Source organism: Vipera ursinii (genome assembly GCF_947247035.1).
Source record: "Vipera ursinii genome assembly, chromosome: 15".
Lineage (NCBI taxonomy): Eukaryota > Metazoa > Chordata > Lepidosauria > Squamata > Viperidae > Vipera > Vipera ursinii.
The window spans coordinates 3,830,791-3,848,671 of NC_139528.1; the positions used below are offsets into that span (position 1 = coordinate 3,830,791).

Below are 17,881 nucleotides of genomic sequence, written 5' to 3' on the forward strand. Positions count from 1 at the left end.
GTGGACTTCAACTCCCAGAATTCCTGAGCTCAGGAATTCTGGGAGTTGAAGTCCACAAGTCCTAAAAGGGCCGTTCCCCACCCTCTGGCCTAAGCTATGCATTCATTTGCTATATGGTGACTGATGTCTATTTTTAACCTCGGTTTAACCTGTTTCTATGCGAGCTTTGGCGCTCGTCTACATTTTTCTTTTTTTTTCCTTCTTTTTTCTTTTTTTTCTTTTCTATATGTTTATTGCTCGGACATTTTCTTTGAACAGCCCGCCCAGGGTCACGAATTGGAGATGGGCCAGCCACCTACATCTAATTAAGGGATTACTTTGGGAGTTGCCTCTGTATAGAATCCCAGTTTCCCAATCAGAACGATAGATAATTGCTATTCTTGGGCAAGTTAGATGTGACGGGTAAGACCCTGACCGGAATGATTGCTTCACGCTCTCGGATGGCAAAAATTTCAAGCGATCATCTTGGGGGGGGGAAAAAAAATTCTTCCCGACTGGAAGAAGGTTCGACGCCTTTCATCACCAGCCATCTGCAGGGTTGCAATCAGTGGACCCTTAGGGCCACATCAGCTAAATTTAAAAACGAACTGAAAAGCCTTAATGAACACACTAAAAAAGGAGAGATGAAGAATTCCTGGTTCGAGTTTCTAATCCCAAATTCTTGTCCTGTGTGTGAATCTTGCTCCCTCAACACACACACTCTCTCTCTCTCTCTCTTTCCCCCCCTCCCAAGGATGCTCCTGTTCGTCCTTCTGCATCGAGGTGGGGCTGGACTAGGTAACCTCTAGGGTACTCCCCCTGCTGTAGCATTTGGTAGAAGGTCAGAGGATTGTGGCATGGTGCATCCTAGCTAAAATGATGCTCCAGAGCAGGGGTGTCAGACTCAATTTCATTGAGGTCCGCATCAGCATTGCGGTTGCCCTCAAGGGGCCGGGTGGGCGTGGCCTACTGGGTGGGCGTGGCTAGAGTGCGTATGGCCTACTGGGTGGGCGTGGCCAGCTCTACATCGTTGGCATCAAGGGTGCCTATGGGGGCCCGGGTAGGAGTGGGACAGATCTGAGGGTCTCTGGCAGAAGGAGGGTCTCTGGGCCAGGGCCAAGGCAGTGGGGGCCGTTCCCTCCCTGTTTCCAGGATGGCTTCGCGGGCCGCATGAAACCACTTCGCAGGCCGGATCCGCAAAGTGTTTGACATGTCTGCTCCAGAGGTTTGATTCTCCTCTGGAATCCCAGCATGTGCTGACCTATTCTGAGCCTCTCAGACGAACGCGAAGGCTGCAAATGAATTACCCCTTCCTGATTTTGCCTTCCTCAGTGCTTTGCCGGGCTGCTCGAAACCAACCAGCCCGACGAAAAATAAACCGAGCCTTCCATGCAAAAATCCACAGATAAATCGAGGTCTAAATGTACCCGGCGCAGAGACGTATTTTCTCCGGAAACAAGCCTGCGCAAACATCTTTCCCCCCCCCGCCTTCCCCCGCCATCTCTGGGTAGACGCTTCTAAATGTTAGTGTTTTAAGGCAGCAGTGCCTAATTGCATCCGAGAGAGCACGCATTCCCCAATATGGGTTTAAACGCATATTAATATACATGGATTTTTCATGCAATGGAAATAACCCAGCAACACATAAATAATGAAGGCGGCAGAGGGAGCAGCCGTCGGCAGCTTCGGCAAGGAGGTAACGCCAGCTAGGAAGGCTTAGCAGTCTGTAGGCTGGCAGAGAGGAGCCAAGGAGAGCGTGTCTGGATGTCTTGGGACATTCAGGCTGGATCTGGACCGTAGCTCCGTCAGTGCAGGTGGGATGACTCGTGAGCAGAAGCTGAGATGAGGTGCAGGGGGCCCTCGACTTACGACCATGACGGAGCCCCAAACCTTCTCTGGCTAAATGAGATGGTGGTTAAGTGAATTTTGTTCTCCCCCCACACACCACACACTTTCTTGCCAAGAGTTGTGAAGTTGTTAAGTTAGGACACCACGGTTGTTAAATCAGTCTGGCTGCCCCGTTGACTTTGCTGCTCCAAAGGTCACATGATCCCCGGGACAAGGCAACCGTCATAAATACGAGTCTGTCGCCAGGAATTTTGATCCCATGACTGTGGGGACACCGCAACGGTTGTAAGGGTGAAAAAAAGGGTTGTAACTGACTTTTTTTCACTGCCGTCGTAACTTTGAACAGTCACTGTAAGTCGAGGACAGCCTGTACGTCCAAGCCTGCTCTTGGGAGGCTGTCAGTCTGGTGAGGATGAGTAGGGTCGAGGGTCAGACCCATATTGACCTTAGGGAACCTCTGCCCCATGGCAGGGAGGAGCCTAATCCAGGGGTCTTCAAACTTGGCAACTGTAAGACTTTTGTGGACTTCAACTCCCAGAATTCCTCAGCCAGCTGCTGAGGAATTCTGGGAGTGGAAGTCCACAAGTCTTACAGTTGCCAAGTTTGAAGACCCCCCTGGCCTAATCCATCCATCCCCTTTGGCTGTTGACCTCTTTGTGGTCCTTGGCCCCGACCAGGACCTTGGACAGTTCCCAAAGCCAACAGACAAAACCATTTCTTTCCCTCTGCTGCCCAGGAAGATGGTCAGAAAGTTCTCCGAGGAAAGGCATAACACGCCGTCGTAAATTTGGGGCTCAGCTGTGGCCGTAACTCGAGGATTCCCCATCGGTTGTTTTCTCCCGAGCCAAATCGTTAATCTTGCAATTCAGTCATTTTGGAGCCAGAAATCCCCAAATTTGGTTTCTCGCCTTCATTAACGTGACGAACCTCAGTCCTGTGCTTCAGGAATCCAGGCCACCCCACCCTCTTCCACCAGTCAAACATCTGGGATAATAGGAGGATTTGTAGGTGGGATTAAAAGGCCTCCCAAATCCCTTCAGCTCTACGATTCTCTACTTCAGGCTCCGATTTCTCCAGTCAGCGTTCAAGAACAGTAATCTGTGCCATCTCCAAGAACTATTTTTCATGCTTCAGAGAGCATTATCTCGCCCTAATTATGGGATCTAGGCTGGGAAGAGAATCCACCCAGCTCAGAGAGTACAATGGCCCCAACAGTTTTGTCTGCATCAGATAAGCAGGCACCTGCCCAGTTGGGCCGGATTACAATTCCCAACCTTTTCAGCCATTTGTATTCCAGGGAATTCTGGGAGCAACGAGGTAGGACATCTGGAAGACTTCAGCCTTAAAGAAATGGATGGAAAAACATCTACGGATAGCCTTTGACTTACAGCTGTTTGTTTAAAGCAGGGCTCTTCAAACTTGGCCCTTTGATGACTTGTGGACTTCAACTCCCAGAATTCTTCAGCCAGGCATGAGGAATTCTGGGAGTTGAAGTCCACAAGTCATCAAAGGGCCAAGTTGGAAGAGCCCAGCTTTCAAGTTACGACCGCCATGAAAAAAAAGTCACTTAGTGACCGCTTTTCTCATTTAGGACCGCTGCAGCATCCCCACGGCCATGTGATCAAAATCCAGACCTTTGACAATCGGCGTGTATTTACAACAGCGTCAGCGTCACGTCATCCCCATTTGCAACCTTCCCAGCCGGCTTCCGACAAGCCAAGTCAATGCGGGAAGCTTAACAACCGCTGCAAAAAAAGATTAGTAAAACCGGGCATTGTTCATTTGGACAACCGCCTCGCTTAGCAACGGGCACTGGGATCTCTCTCGTTTGTGGCCGTCCACGGGTGGCGATGCCTGCGGGCGCCCTCTCCCTTGTTCAAGCTGACCGCCTTTCAGTTAGGGGCAGAAGTTACACCCGGCGCCCTTGCGTAAAACGAGATCCGAGAGGCTTAAGTTAAATCAAAGCGGATTTTTATGGCCTGGCGGGTTACGGGCTGGCTTCCAGCAGCTGCAGTTGGCACAGGCAGCAGAGAAGGCGTTGCTGTCAGGATGCAAATGTGGCCTCGGATCTTTTAACGGCTGGAATAATTTATTTTAATGCCTCGATGGGCCTTGTTTGTGCCACCGCTCTCTTTTTCCCCATTAACAGCCAGCCTGGTGCCCTCCCATCCTAATCGTGTGCCTCCAGCCGGGGGGAAAAAGTCCTCACCGATCCCTCTTAATCAAGGAGCAGGTGGGGGGTGAGTCTTGGGGTGGGGTGGGGAGGGCAGACACAGGCCCATGGAATGCTGGGAAACGGGTCCTCCGGGCCGTTCGGAGCCTCCGATGGGCCGTGTCCTCTCTCTGATATCAGCCAAGGCTGATGGGGCATCGGAAGTTGCCGAGAAGGGTCACCTTGGCTGACCTCAGCCCTACGTTTGGCCGAATATAACTGTATGTCGTTAAGCGAATCGCCCGGTCATTAAGCGGATCCGGCATCCCCCACCGACTTGGTTCATTGGAAGCCAGCTGGAAAGGTCGCGGATGGCGATCCCGTGAGCCAGGGATGCGACAGCTGTCGTAAACACAGGCGGTCCTCGACTTACAAGAACCATTCAAAGTTCCAAAGTCGTTGCGAAAAGGGACTTACGACCGTTTTTCGCACTTACGGCCACTCCAGCAGCCCCACACAGTCACGTGATCCAAATTCAGACGCTTGGCAACTGGCATGTACTTCAGACAGTTGCGGGGTCCTGGGCGTGTGTGTGTGTGTGTGTGTGTGTGTGTGTGTGTGTGTGTGTGTGTGTGTCACGCGATCCCGTTTTGCGATCTTCAACATTTGGCTGCTCAACACTTTTTATAACTGCCTGGGACTGGGATTGTGCTTTGTACAATTTGTTATTGCCCGGGCAGGGTGTGTGAACCAGGACCTTAAAACAACACTAGAAAGGTGTTGTTGTTTCTTCCCATGGGAAAGATGAGCCCAGGGAGGTGGGGGGAGCTGTTAGCCAGAGGAGAAAAAAAACTGTAAAATCAAAGGTCGTTCCCAGCACTGCCGTGGAGAAAGCTTGCAGCAATTCAGCATTTGAAACCTTTTCCAAATATTGCTTTTAAAAGTTAAGAAATGTGTTGGACGGTCAAGTGGGTGAAGCGAAGGCTGCCCACCCCATTTCTCTCCTCCCTCGACCAGCACATTGGCCAGGTGGACAAGTTGGAGGAGGAAGAAGGGGAAGACAGCGGATGAGGATTGGACCGAGGGGCTTTCTGGGAGTTGAAGTCTTAAAGCGGGCTGGCTGGGGCGTCCTGGGAATTGAAGTCCACCCGTCTGAAAGTCGCCAAGGCTGACAAGCACACGCTAGTGTAGAGATATTCTGAAGCTGTCTTCTCTTTCCAAGCTTCGCTCAGCCTTGTAGATCTCCTGCCTGTGCTTTGGCCTGGCCTTCTCCTTGCGGTGTTGTGACTTGTTTCACCACTGCGTCTCGACCGCGCATTTTCTCTGCCGGCCCGGGCACGCCTCTTGCGCAAGGGCTGAGTCACAGAGCCCTCATCAGCTCCAGGCAACTGGGAACTAGGTCCCAAAACTAGGTCCCAAAACTAGGTCCCAAAAATACATCAAGAAATTGCAGCTTTCTGCAATAACTCCAGCAAAGCTACAAAAAACTACGCTACTCAGAACATCTTTCATTTTAAGGAGATACCTGGTTGATACCTAGGATGCTGGCAGCAGCCCGTGTCAACCATTAGTGCCAGTCAATTTGAGTGTTGACTGAGGTTCATGTTTAATGAATATAATAATAATAATAATAATAATAATAATAATAATAATGATGATGATGATGATGATGATGATGATGATGATGGTGATGATGATGTGGGAAAGGACCTTGGAGGTGATCTAGTCCAACCCCCTGCTCAGGCAGGAAACCCTATACCATTTCAGACAAATGGCTGTCCAGTCTCTTCTTAAAAACCTCCAGTGTTGGAGCATTCACCACTTCTGGAGGCAGGTAGTTCCACTGGTTAATTGTTCTAACCGTCAGGAAGTTTCTCCTTAGTTCCAGGTTGCTTCTCTCCTTGATGAGTTTCCATCCGTTGCTTCTTGTCCTACCTTCGGGCGCTTTGGAGAATAGCTTGACTCCCTCTTCTTTGGGGCAGCCCCTGAGATATGGGAACGCTGCTATGCTGTCCCCCCTCATCCTTCTCTTCGTTAAACTAGACACCCCCAATTCCAGCATCCGTTCCTTCTATGTTTTAGCCTCCAGTCCCCGATCATCTTTTCTTCTTTCTTTTTTTTTAACCAACCTTTGCGGCGTTCAGCTCCCCAAATTCCCAGCTGCCGAAGAGCAAGGATGGTTTCTAATGGGAGGGGGGGAGCTTTCCTGTGCCCCAATGCCCCTGCCAAAGCTGCATCTGCCCAGGATGCTAACACCTGGGGTGGGGGGAGGGATTTAAGCTCTCCTTTTATCACAGGGATGGGACGCCCCCCCCACAGGCGGAGCAGGCTGGCTTGTGCTGCTATGTGAGCCTCACAGGGAATCATCTGAGCTGCACAGAGATGAAAGGAGCCAGGTTTTAATTACCTGAGCTGGACGGCGTCCAGGTTTTCAGGAATTAGCAGCTGGATACAGGCGTGATTACAACCCAGGTCAGCCTCTCCTCCGGGTTTCCACCTTTCCAGCTGGCCATCAAATGCCCATCCCTTGGCCCTCTGCCCTGCCAGGAGGAAGGGGGCCTGGGGCTCCTGGATTCACGCCCACCCCGGGTCTCCCTCTCCCCCCCCCTTCCCGAGTTTCAAGGACGCTCGCCACTTGTCTGCTGGCACAGCTGGTTGTGGGAAGGGGAGTTTTCAGGAGATTTATGAGCAAAGTTAAAATGTAATCTGGGTGACGGGTTCTCACATCACGGCAGCCCTGCTCTTCAACAAGATTAATTGCGCTCTTTCTCCTAGCGAGTTTATACTGCCTTGGCCCAGCGGCTCCCCTCTTGCAACCGCTTGACATTGGGAAATGGGGAGGGGGGCTCCGAAGCAGGGAAGCCTTTCTGGCTGTTCAGGGGGTTGGCCATTAAGAAGCAAGAGTCCTCCAAAGATCCAAATGTCATTCCAGTTTCACCCTTGGGATTAGGCCTCGCAGCCAGGCCAACGTTGGGCACAAGCTTCTAGTCCTCGGCGCTCATTTTATGCCCACGTTTAGTTGCGTGGCTTGGTAGCACCAGAGGGCTGTTGCAACCCGCCGTTTTTAATTGCTCTGGAGAAAGAGGCGTTCTTGGCAAAAACTGGAGATTTTCTCCTTGTAGGTTTTAATTCAGGCTTAGCGCTTATCTGCGTGAAATCGTCTCACCGCCGGGACAGGTTTGACAAAGACTTTAAGCCAATTTATGGGGTACAAGTCTCCCTTTCAGCTACTTAGAAGTGTTGTCGTAGGGCAAAAAGATTGCAGTGAGTGGCACCAGTGCAGATCCAAAGCATTCCACGACAGTAACAATATAACAGAATAACAGAATCGGAAGGGTCCTCAGAGGTCTTCCAGTCCAGCCCCCTCAGCACTCTAGCTAAGGAATTCTGGGAGTTGAAGTCTACAAGTCATAAAAGGGCCAAGTTTGAAGACCCCTGCCCTTATACCATTCCGGAGAAATGGCTGTCCGATCTCTTCATAAAAACCTCCAGTGTTGGAACAGCCACAACTTCTCAAAGCAGTCATATGAATTTTGTTGTTATTGTTTGCTTCACTTCCACAAATTGCTTGTTTACATTATTACTTTTATAGGCCGCCCAGCGTAAAACTAATAGCAGTCCCTCCAAAACGGAAGTAAACTTTTCAAAAAAAAAAAAATTGAAAGAATAAAGTTAAAATAAAATTAGGAGCTTAAAACTACCAAGTCCTGGGAGAGACTTATAAAATTGCAGTCAATAGTCTGTATGTTATAGATAACTGAGATACATAAGTCGCTTGGGTGTGTGTGTGAAAGCCCTAATAAGCAGGCATAGACATAGAATGAAGGCTACTGCTAAGCTTGTAAGCCGCCCTGAGTCTTCGGAGAAGGGCAGGATATCAATGGAATTAAAATAAATAAAGTATACATAGAATGAAGGCTACTGCTAAGCTTGTAAGCCGCCCTGAGTCTTCGGAGAAGGGCGGGATATAAATGGAATTAAAATAAATAAAATATACATAGAATGAAGGCTACTGCTAAGCTTGTAAGCCGCCCTGAGTCTTCGGAGAAGGGCGGGATATCAATGGAATTAAAATAAATAAAATATACATAGAATGAAGGCTACTGCTAAGCTTGTAAGCCGCCCTGAGTCTTCGGAGAAGGGCGGGATATAAATGGAATTAAAATAAATAAAATATACATAGAATGAAGGCTACTGCTAAGCTTGTAAGCCGCCCTGAGTCTTCGGAGAAGGGCGGGATATCAATGGAATTAAAATAAAATAAATAAATAAATAAATAAGTGTAGATAAAAGAAAAAGAAAAAACAGTAGGAGAATGCACAGCTATGCTAACTTATATTGAGTTTAATACTTGCTGAAGCTCATCTATAAAAGGGATGACTGGATGGCGGGGTGTGGAAGGATCTGCACTCCTTGCAGACAGCTGTTCAATTGCCTTCTTTTGGAGAGTCGTTGAGGCCACTTGTAGGTTTTTATCTGTGTCGTCTTCAAAGAAAAACATGAAAGCCCAGACAAAGCACCTTTGAGATTTATTATTGCAGCATTCACAATTTACCCCCAAAGCGACAAACTCTGGGGCAAATAAAAACAAGTCAAGTGCACCCGAGAAAAAAACAGATTTTTCTCTTATGGAAACAGTGGTTCAAGTCATACTGTACTATTAAGCATTTATAAACCTCACTGGTGCTCATCAAACCGAGCTAATCCTGTTTAAATGCACACTGGAGCAAAACTGGCTTTGCATGTTTGCTAAAAACTAGCAAGGATTGAAGTCATCGGCACCTGGGGGGGGGGGGAAGGAAATGCATTACAAAGGAAGAGAGCATCGTGACTGTGTTTGAGTCTTCAGGGATTTCTTTTAGCATTGGTCCTTATCTCAATCCCAGCCCAGTCGCCAACACACATACACACCCACAGAGCCCTGCAATTTGTGCCAACCTGGAAGTTTCTACACACTGCGGCATTCTTGTCTCTTTATTTAGGGGCGCTGCCTTTTGGGGGGCTGTGCACAAAAAAAGAGGCGTATAAAAGGGAGTCCTCGTTTTGCAACCGTGCGTTCTGACAGGCCAAGTCGATGGAGGAAGCCGGCTTTGCTTGACGACTGCGCGTTTCACTTGGCAACCGTGACAAGGAGAGGGGTTAAATTTGGGCACGGCTCCCATAAACACCTGCCTCGCTTAGAAATGGAAATATCTAAGTCCCAATTTTAGTCGTAATTCGAGGACCACCGGTATCCATTTAGATGCTTTTCAGGGGCACTTTTCATGCCTTTTGCACTCCAGGTAGCGGGGGGCTGGCGCCACGGATGTTTGGAGTGAGCTTTAAGGGCTGGAGCAAAAGAGGTGGAAACTTATGTGTGAATGCTGCCAAAATGAAGGCTTCAGATTGTGGGTACGTTTCTCCCTGACGTTCTGTTCAGCAAAAAAAAACTCTGCCTCCCCGTCTCATGCCAATTATTTTTATCATCCTAATGAGCTTGCCAGCACTGTCTACATTTCATACTTAATCTCTTTTTTTTTTAACCTCTCTTTATACAGCAGCGGGATTGCTTATTCCCTCCCCCACACCTCCTTTCATTTTAGGGGACAAAAAAATCCCCACGCAGGGTTACATAAGACCCAAATTATAAGACCCGGACCAAGTAAGCAAACAGGGTAGCCAAACACCTCCGGTACAGACTATTCCTCAGTGCAGGAATAGTGGAAAATGCCCAATGCTTCAAGGATTTAAACTTAACCCCTTAAACTTAAGCTGGAATTACAAGTCCCCTCATCTGTACAACTTTGGGGCCAACTTTGAAAAATGTGTTGCTGGAACCTTGCACTTTGATACGGCCCAAGGGCTAATCAAGAAAGACTGTATTGTTATTAAGTATAAAATACAAATAAATCAGTAAACAATAAATAAATAAGCCAGCTTTTAAGATGGGTAGGCTTCAACTCCCAGAAACCCCCCCCCCAGCCGGCACATCTTAAGATGGGTGGGTTTCCGCTCCCAGAATCCCCTGAACAAGCATGTTCCACGCACTTGTCCAATGTACCGGGGCAGCAGAAATCTCAGTGAACATTGAAAACGTGGCAAAAGGGAAGAATGGCTTCAGCTGATCCTGGGGAAAAATTGGGTGAGCAGTGACCGCCCTAGCTGAGTTTGAGGCTTTCTCTCTAGACGGAACCCTGACATTTCACCCCAAACGGAAGGAATCCAAGATCTCTGCTGTCCTGAGCAAGGAGGACACACACACACACACACACACACACACACACACACCACACACAACACCGTTACCCCTGCTCAACTCTTTCTAGGTCAGCCCTCTCCTTAATTCTCCGGGTAAATGGTTGTGAATCATGGGACTGATTCTCAGCACCCGTCCCAAGCTATCCATCTTACTTACATTGCAGGCTTACATTGCTGACTGCTGTCTTGATCCAGCTGGGAATGCGCCCCCCCTTATTAATCTTTCATCCTTCCTCTTTCCCTATTAAATTCCTGTTGCTTTGAGAAATGGAAATAGCTCGCGTCAGGGGGCTCTGAGCCATCCAACTAGAGAGGAGCAGAGGGTATCTGTAGATTCCTAGACTCAGGAATTATTTTGGCCTCACTCCCTGCCAGCATGCCACTGATAATAACAAGGGCTCAGAGGGATAGAATCAAGATCACATGAAGTGTAAGTACCACTCTACAAGGCCTCGGTAAGGCCACACTTGGAAGACTGCATCCAGTTTTGCTCAACCACAATGTAAAAAAGACGCTGAGACTATGGATAGAGTGCAGAGAAGACTAAAAGATATAAAAAGCAGTTGCTTGAATTGGGTATGTCTAGTCTAATGAAGAGACGAATGAGGGGAGACGTGACAGCAGGATTCCAGTATCTCAGGGGCTGCTCCAAAGAAGAGGGAGTCAAGCTATTCTCCAAAGCACCCGAAGGCAGGACAAGAAACAACGGATGGAAACTAATCAAGGAGAGAAGCAACCTGGAACTAAGGGGGAATTTCCTGACAGTGGGGACAATTAACCAGTGGAACTGCCTGCCTCCAGAAGTTGTGGGTGCTCCAACACTGGAGGTTTTTAAGAAGACTCTGGACAGCCACTTGTCTGAAAGGGTCTCCTGCTTGAGCAGGGGGTTGGACTAGATGACCTCCAAGGTCCCTTCCAATTCTATTTATGCTGCTCAACTTTGGGAGTCAGACTGGTGCCTGCCTGCCTGCCAATTTCCCAGTCATGCTCAAAAACCTTGACATTCCCTACTCGGAAATTCTACCCATCCTTGGACAGATGAATGAAAAAAAAAACAATCTTTTTCAAGTTGTGCAGCGTTTTCCCATCTGTTCATTGATTGCTCCCCTTCCCCAATGGAATCCCTCCTGGTTGTGTTGAGACTACAATTCTCACAGTCCTTTGCAACAGAACCATGGACCAAGTCCGAACCACCTGGAGAACATCGAGCCATCTTCCCATGCTCCAGAGACAGAGTGTGGCCCTTTTCAGGAGAAAGACTGAGGATCGAACTCGTGCGTCTTGACGCTCAGAAAGTCAACATGGAGCGTCCTAAACTGCCTCTCTTTAACACATGCTGTTAAGACCAGAAGGAAAGTCCCATCACACTTATAACATCGCCTGATTATCTCAAGTCCCAGAAAAGGAAGATCTACCCAGACAGAGGTGACCTTGGCCACCAGATTCTCCACCTTGGGAAGATCCTCTTATGCCCGGCCTTTAAAGCTCGATGCTCTTCTTCCTCTTCCTCTATTTTTTCTTATCTTCTCTGTGTTTGTTATTCTGCCTACACGGGTCACTTTCCAGATCCACTTTGTCTACCCCCCAGATGGTAGCTTATAAATCAAGCGAGTCTATCAGTGCCAAAGTTGCTTGTGGCCTAGCGGGGACACGGATCAATGCAGATCAATTTGGTATCCACGGCCCGGGGAGATGAATCCCTCCTGTTTGGGTTTCATCTTGTTTCCATCCCACGTCCTCCCGTGTCAGGAGAGCGAGACCTGGATAACACCCTTGTTTACCGCTGTTGTGAAGCGCGGCGCCATTCTGATGTGCGGCACAGAGTTGGCCGGCACGCTGACCTTATTCCCTCCGGCTGATGGATGCGGAATCTGTAAAGGTTCCTTCTCAAAATGCAAAGCCAGGCTCTGAAAATCGTTTCCCCTCCTATCTCCAGATTAGATTTCAAGTGTATTTGACAGATAAGGCCACAGAGGCAAGCCAGGGACAAACTGCAAGAGCTGCTGGTTCAGAATGCCTCAGTGTTGGCTTCGCTTTACCTTCTTGATAAGCAGAATTGCAGGTATTTTTATTTTATTTTATTTTATTTTTTATTATTTTTATTTTATTATTATATTTTATTATTATATTTATATCATTTTATTTTATTATTTATTTTATTTTATTTTATTTTTAATATTTTATTTTATTATTTTATTTTATTTTTAATATTTTATTTTATTATTTTATTTTATTTTATTTTTAATATTTTATTTTATTTTTATATTATTTTATTTCATTTCATTTTATTATTTATTTTATTTTATTTTTTATTTATTATTTTAATTATTTTATTATATTTTATTATTATATTTATATTATTTTATTTATTTATTTATTTTATTATTATATTTTTAATATTTTATTTTATTATTTTATTTTATTATTATATTGTTATTTCATTTCATTTCATTTTAGTATTTATTTTATTGTATTATTATTTTATTTCATTATTTTATTTTGTTAAATTTATTTGCCACTTATCTCATTGTTAGGGATAATCGAGGCCAGAAGTCCCCAACCTTTGGGGCACCAGGGACCGGTTCCATGGAGAGAGGTTTTTTTCTGCGGACCGGAGGGTGGGTGGTTTTGTGTGCTGCCTGCATCCTGCAGATGGGACTTTGCTTGTTTGTGCGGACCGGTTGCTGGCATGCCGCGGCCCGGGGGGTTGGGGACCCCTGCTCTATGCGGCTTCCAGTAACAAAAGGAAGACAAGAAAAGGAGTGCAAACAGAACAGAACTAAAATAAGAGCGCAATAAAATAATCCCTAACCAAGGAACATGACTCGCAGCCATTTGTCGAGTGACCGTTTCAAGTTGCAACAGCACTGGAAAAGAGTGACTTACGACCAATTTTTCCCACGACCGCTGCAGCCTCCCCGGCGCGGTCACATGATCACAATTTACCACGGCTTCTCCAAGGTCCCTCCCAGCTCTGTTACTCTGAAGGGCACATCCCTCTTTTAAGACATCTTCGAAACGGAGCACAGCAAGGTTGCCCTTCGCCCTCCCTTCGCCGGCCAGGCATTTTGCCTGTTGATCCTGCTTTGACGCTCTCTGAAAACGCACCCACCGCTTCTTCTCCACCACTCTTTGCTTCCCGGCCCTTCCGGAGGCTTCCAGATTTGAAGAGGTCACTTCTGGGCACACCTGGCTGCCTCTGCACCCGAAACCCCCTTGCCACCACCTCCATCGCCACCCCTTTCTGGGGTCTGGTGGCTCGGCTTGTGGAGAACCGTCTCATCTGGGGGGGGGGGGAAAGGTCCGTGCAACGCCAAAGAGCATCCTGCTCCACAGCGGTGGGAAACCCCGGTGGGCTTCTTCCCACGTGTTTGTGGGTGGGTTTTATTCCCTCCTGTTTCTGACGCCACCTTAAGAAGGAAGGCTGGGGGTCTCCTAAGCCACCATTTCCCACCCTCTTCCACGAGACAGGCCTGTGGTTTGCAAGTGAGGTGCTTCAGATTCTGCCAGCTGCAGCACACACACACACACACACACACACACACACACACCGGTCTCTCTCGGCGCTGCCTGTTTGCCATTCAAGGCAGGGAGCCCATAGCTCCTCTGGAAAGGAGAAGGAAATCGGCGCTTCGTCAAGCAGAACGGCCCTCTCACAAAGAGCCCCCCCCCCCGCTGGAGCAAAGGAGACAGTTGTGCCCAGCGATATTTGGGGTGTGTGTGCAAGGGGTGTGTGTGTGCCAAATGGGACATCCTAGAGACCACCGTGCCCTATGTCAACTGATTGGTCGTCTGGAGGACTTGTCAAGAACAACCAGACAGATTTTAAACCTTCTCGAGGCTGTAGAGCAGGGGGGTCTTCAAACTTGGCCCTTTGATGACTTGTGGACTTCAACTCCCAGAATGCCTCAGCCAGCGTGCCTGGCTGAGGAATTCTGGGAGTTGAAGTCCACAAGCAGGGCTCTTCAAACTTGGCTCTTTTATGACTTGTGGACTTCAGCTCCCAGAATTCCTCAGCAGCCAGGCATGCTGGCTGAGGAATTCTGGGAGTTGAAGTCCACAAGCAGGGCTCTTCAAACTTGGCTCTTTTATGACTTATGGACTGCAACTCCCAGAATTCCTCAGCCAGCTTGCCTGGCTGAGGAATTCTGGGAGTTGAAGTCCACAAGTCCTCAAAGGGCCAAGTGTGAAGACCCCTGTTTTAAAGTTACGACCGCACTGGGGAAAAAAACTTGTTTAGAGACCATTTTCCACACTTAGCATCGCCGTTGTAGCATCCCCACGGTCACGTGATCCAAACAAAACAAAACAAGCACATCTGTAAACTGATGCAGAGGGAGAAAAAAAGGGGGGGATTGGACAGGTGGACTTTGCAGATAGCAAACACATGAACGGCGGTTCGGATACACACCGGGAACAAAGCTATAGAAGCGATTATGTGTATGCAGATCAGGTACCAGATACGTTTCAACAAGTGAATAGATGTGGGAGGCTCACGCACCACCTGTCACAGCAGGGCTGCTGTTCCGTGCCAAACCGCAGGAGATCAGAAGAAGCAAAAATATAAAGCATCCAAGCATATTTTGAATGGCCTGTTCACCCACCCCTTTCAAGTCCCATTCTCTTAAGCATCTCTTTAGACTGGTGGTGAGGCCCCCGAACGAATAACTTCTTTTTTTAAAAAAAAAATAATTCAAAATGAAAAATCTTACTTGGAGAGCCCTGTATGTCAGTATGTACGTTCGTTAATCGGCGCATGACAGCCACCCTTACTGCAAATAACAGAATAACAGAGTGGGGAGGGGCCTCAGAGATCTTCTAGTCCAACCCGCTGCTCAGAACACAGAATAACGGAGTTGGGAGGGAAGCTGGAGGTCTTCTAGTCCAACCCCCCTGCTCAGGCAGGAAACCCTATACCATGCCAGACAAAATAGCTGCCCAGTCTCCTCTTAAAAACTTCCAGCGTTGGAGCATTCGCCACTTCTGGAGGCAAGCTGTTCCACTGGTTAATTCTCCTCACTGTCAGGAAGTTTCTCCTTAGTTCTAGGTTGCTTCTCTCCTTGATGAGTTTCCATCCGTCGCTTCTTGTCCTGCCTTCAGGCGCTTTGGAGAAAAGGTTGACACACACACCCCTCTTCTTTGGGGCAGCCCCTGAGATATTGGAAGACCGCTATCACAAATGCAACTCTGGGGCAACTGACGATAAATTAAAACAAAGTTATTAGCGGAATAAAAAGCCAGCCGTAGCGGCCCAGGATGAACCCGTTAAGACCAGGGACACAAACCCTCTCTCTCTCCAGCCTCTTGACGCTCAGCTTCTGCAGCATATCCGAAGGAGATTCGCTGACAAACTAGGTTTGCCCGGGATGCTTAACCTAGATTAAAACTAACCCGGCCTGATACGTGGTCGAGTCTTCAAGGGATCCGAGAGTGCCAGCCTCGGCCAGGAGGCCGGGCCAGGTGGAAAACATTGTGGATAAAATACAAAACAACTTTTAATAGTTGCCTTCCTTTGAAAAACAATGGCTAATTAATCCCCTGGAGATGGGTACTTGCCTTCCTTCGCTTCTCCTGATACAGAATGGAAGATGGCGAAAGTGGGAAAGGACACAACAGGAGCCAAGGTTTGGGTTCCGTTCTTCCCCCAGGGTGCAGGGTTCAGATTCCGCTCCAGAACCTCAGATTTTATTTTTCCGAGCAGAAGTCAACGGGGCCCAGCAGGATGGAATTGCATGCAACCAGGTGTGGGGGGGGCAGCCCATCGTGTCCTACAAGCCCCCCCTCCAGCTTGCACAGGTCGGATTAATCCAAAGTGGAGAATTGCACCCCTTTTTTTCCTGACTTCGGAATTCCCTGGGTCATTTTTCGGAGAGGCGTCACGGGGTTTTATCAAATCCCGGCGAAAGGGAAGGCGAGAGATATAAAGATAGTCCTCGACTTACAACCATCCATTGAACGACCATGAAAAGTGACTCAGGACCGTTTTTCAGACGTCACAACCTCCCAGCGGTTCCATTCACTGACCACCCACTGACCGGAGCTGACCTTGGGAGTTCTACAGGCAATAAGCGACTCCCTTGCCTCAGGTGGATTTACGGTCCTCTCCACCTGCCCAGAGAGGCTGAGATGGAGTGTTAATGCTCTCTCAGCAGACTCTCCTTTCTCAGCATAACAAATGAGAAGCAAGGCAAGGCCACACACTCTGCAGTCTGCAAGTTCAAAAATATTCACCCCTCACAGACACACTTCGGGGAACTGGAAATGAAAAGGAGCGTCAGGTCCTAGTCCTCTTATCCAGCCCTTTGTAATTTTATTTGAGAATAGAATAGAATAGAATGGAATGGAATGGAATGGAATGGAATGGAATGGAATGGAATGGAATGGAATGGAATGGAATAGAATAGAATAATAGAATAGAATAGAATAATAGAATAGAATATGAATACAAAAAATAGAATAGAATATAGAATATGAATAGAATATGAATACAGAAAATAGAATAGAATAGAGAAATGAATAGAAGAGAAGAGAATAGAGAAATGAATGGAATGGTATAAGAATAGAATAGAATAGAATAGAATAGAATAGAATAGAATAGAATAGAATAGAATAGAATAGATTAGAATAGAATAGAATAGAATAGAATAGAATAGAATAGAATAGAATAGAATAGAATAGAATAGAATAGAATAGAATAGAATATATGGGATAAGATAGGATAGGATAGGATAGAACAGAACAACAGAGCAGAACAGAACAGAATATTTATGGAAAATATTTTGACATGGCAGCATGGCAAAGAGTTCTCTGGACAGTTTTAAGAATCTTTTTTTTAAAGGGCTAAGGCTATACAATGCAGAAGATGCTTTGCTGAAGGCTCAGCACAGAGTGCTTAAACTCTCAGCAACAGTCACTCAAACCAGAGGATAGTTTTGAACGAGCTCGGAGAAGGACCGTTCAGCCCAAATGGCAGAGTTACGGCCTCTCGCGGGACACATTATTGATAATGGGTTACCGAACAATGATGGATAGTTTAAAATGGTGGGGGGGGAAACGCTCGGCTAGAGGAAAGCTGTGGGATTCGTCGTTCTCTTTCCAAAGGTGTGTGTTCGCGTGGCTGATCTTATTTTAGAGCAGCTGATTTATCTATTTAACTGTTTCTAAATTTAGGAGAGCGTTAAGTTTAGCTTGTTTTAATGCGCCATGGACAGCTGTTCTTGATGCAAGGAAAACCCCCTCTTTTTCAAGATTCTGCCCTTGCCGGTAAACGGGGTTGCAGGAAAAATGCAACACCTGTTCCTTTATTGTTCATTTTATCGAGGGGCACAGTTATCCCGCTTATTAACCTTATTTCCGGGTCAAACAGACTTATTTAATGTCCAGTCGCTGTGAGCTGGCCAGAATTAATCGTGCCTCTTTGAATGTAGCCAAAAGTGGCTTTATTGCCTGTTAAAAAAAAATCCCAGTTTAAACTGACCGTTTAGCCTTGGCTGTTTATTTTATTCCTTGATTGCCACCCGTTCAGTTTTAAATTCCTTTGTTTTGCTGGCGCGTTTCAACCTTTCTGCTTTCTACATGGTCCTCAGTTGGGACCAGAATTTCCATGGCTAAGCTAGGTGGCCGTTAAGCGAGTCAGGTGTGGCAGTCTTTTTGCCACAATTGTTG

At 47.3% G+C, this 17,881-nt stretch overlaps 2 protein-coding genes across 2 annotated transcripts in view; one reads left to right on the forward strand and one right to left on the reverse strand.

The window, feature by feature from the left end:
* The window catches only part of VEGFB (vascular endothelial growth factor B), a 147,975-nt gene extending 142,074 nt beyond the window's left edge, over window positions 1–5,901 (reverse strand). Inside the window, exon 1 of the mRNA XM_083374038.1 lies at window positions 5,778–5,901. The gene's annotated coding sequence lies outside the window, so the exon portion shown is untranslated. The remainder of the gene's footprint in view (window positions 1–5,777) is intronic.
* The window catches only part of MACROD1 (mono-ADP ribosylhydrolase 1), a 111,007-nt gene that overhangs the window by 60,400 nt on the left and 32,726 nt on the right, over window positions 1–17,881 (forward strand). The gene's annotated exons all lie outside the window — the stretch shown is intronic.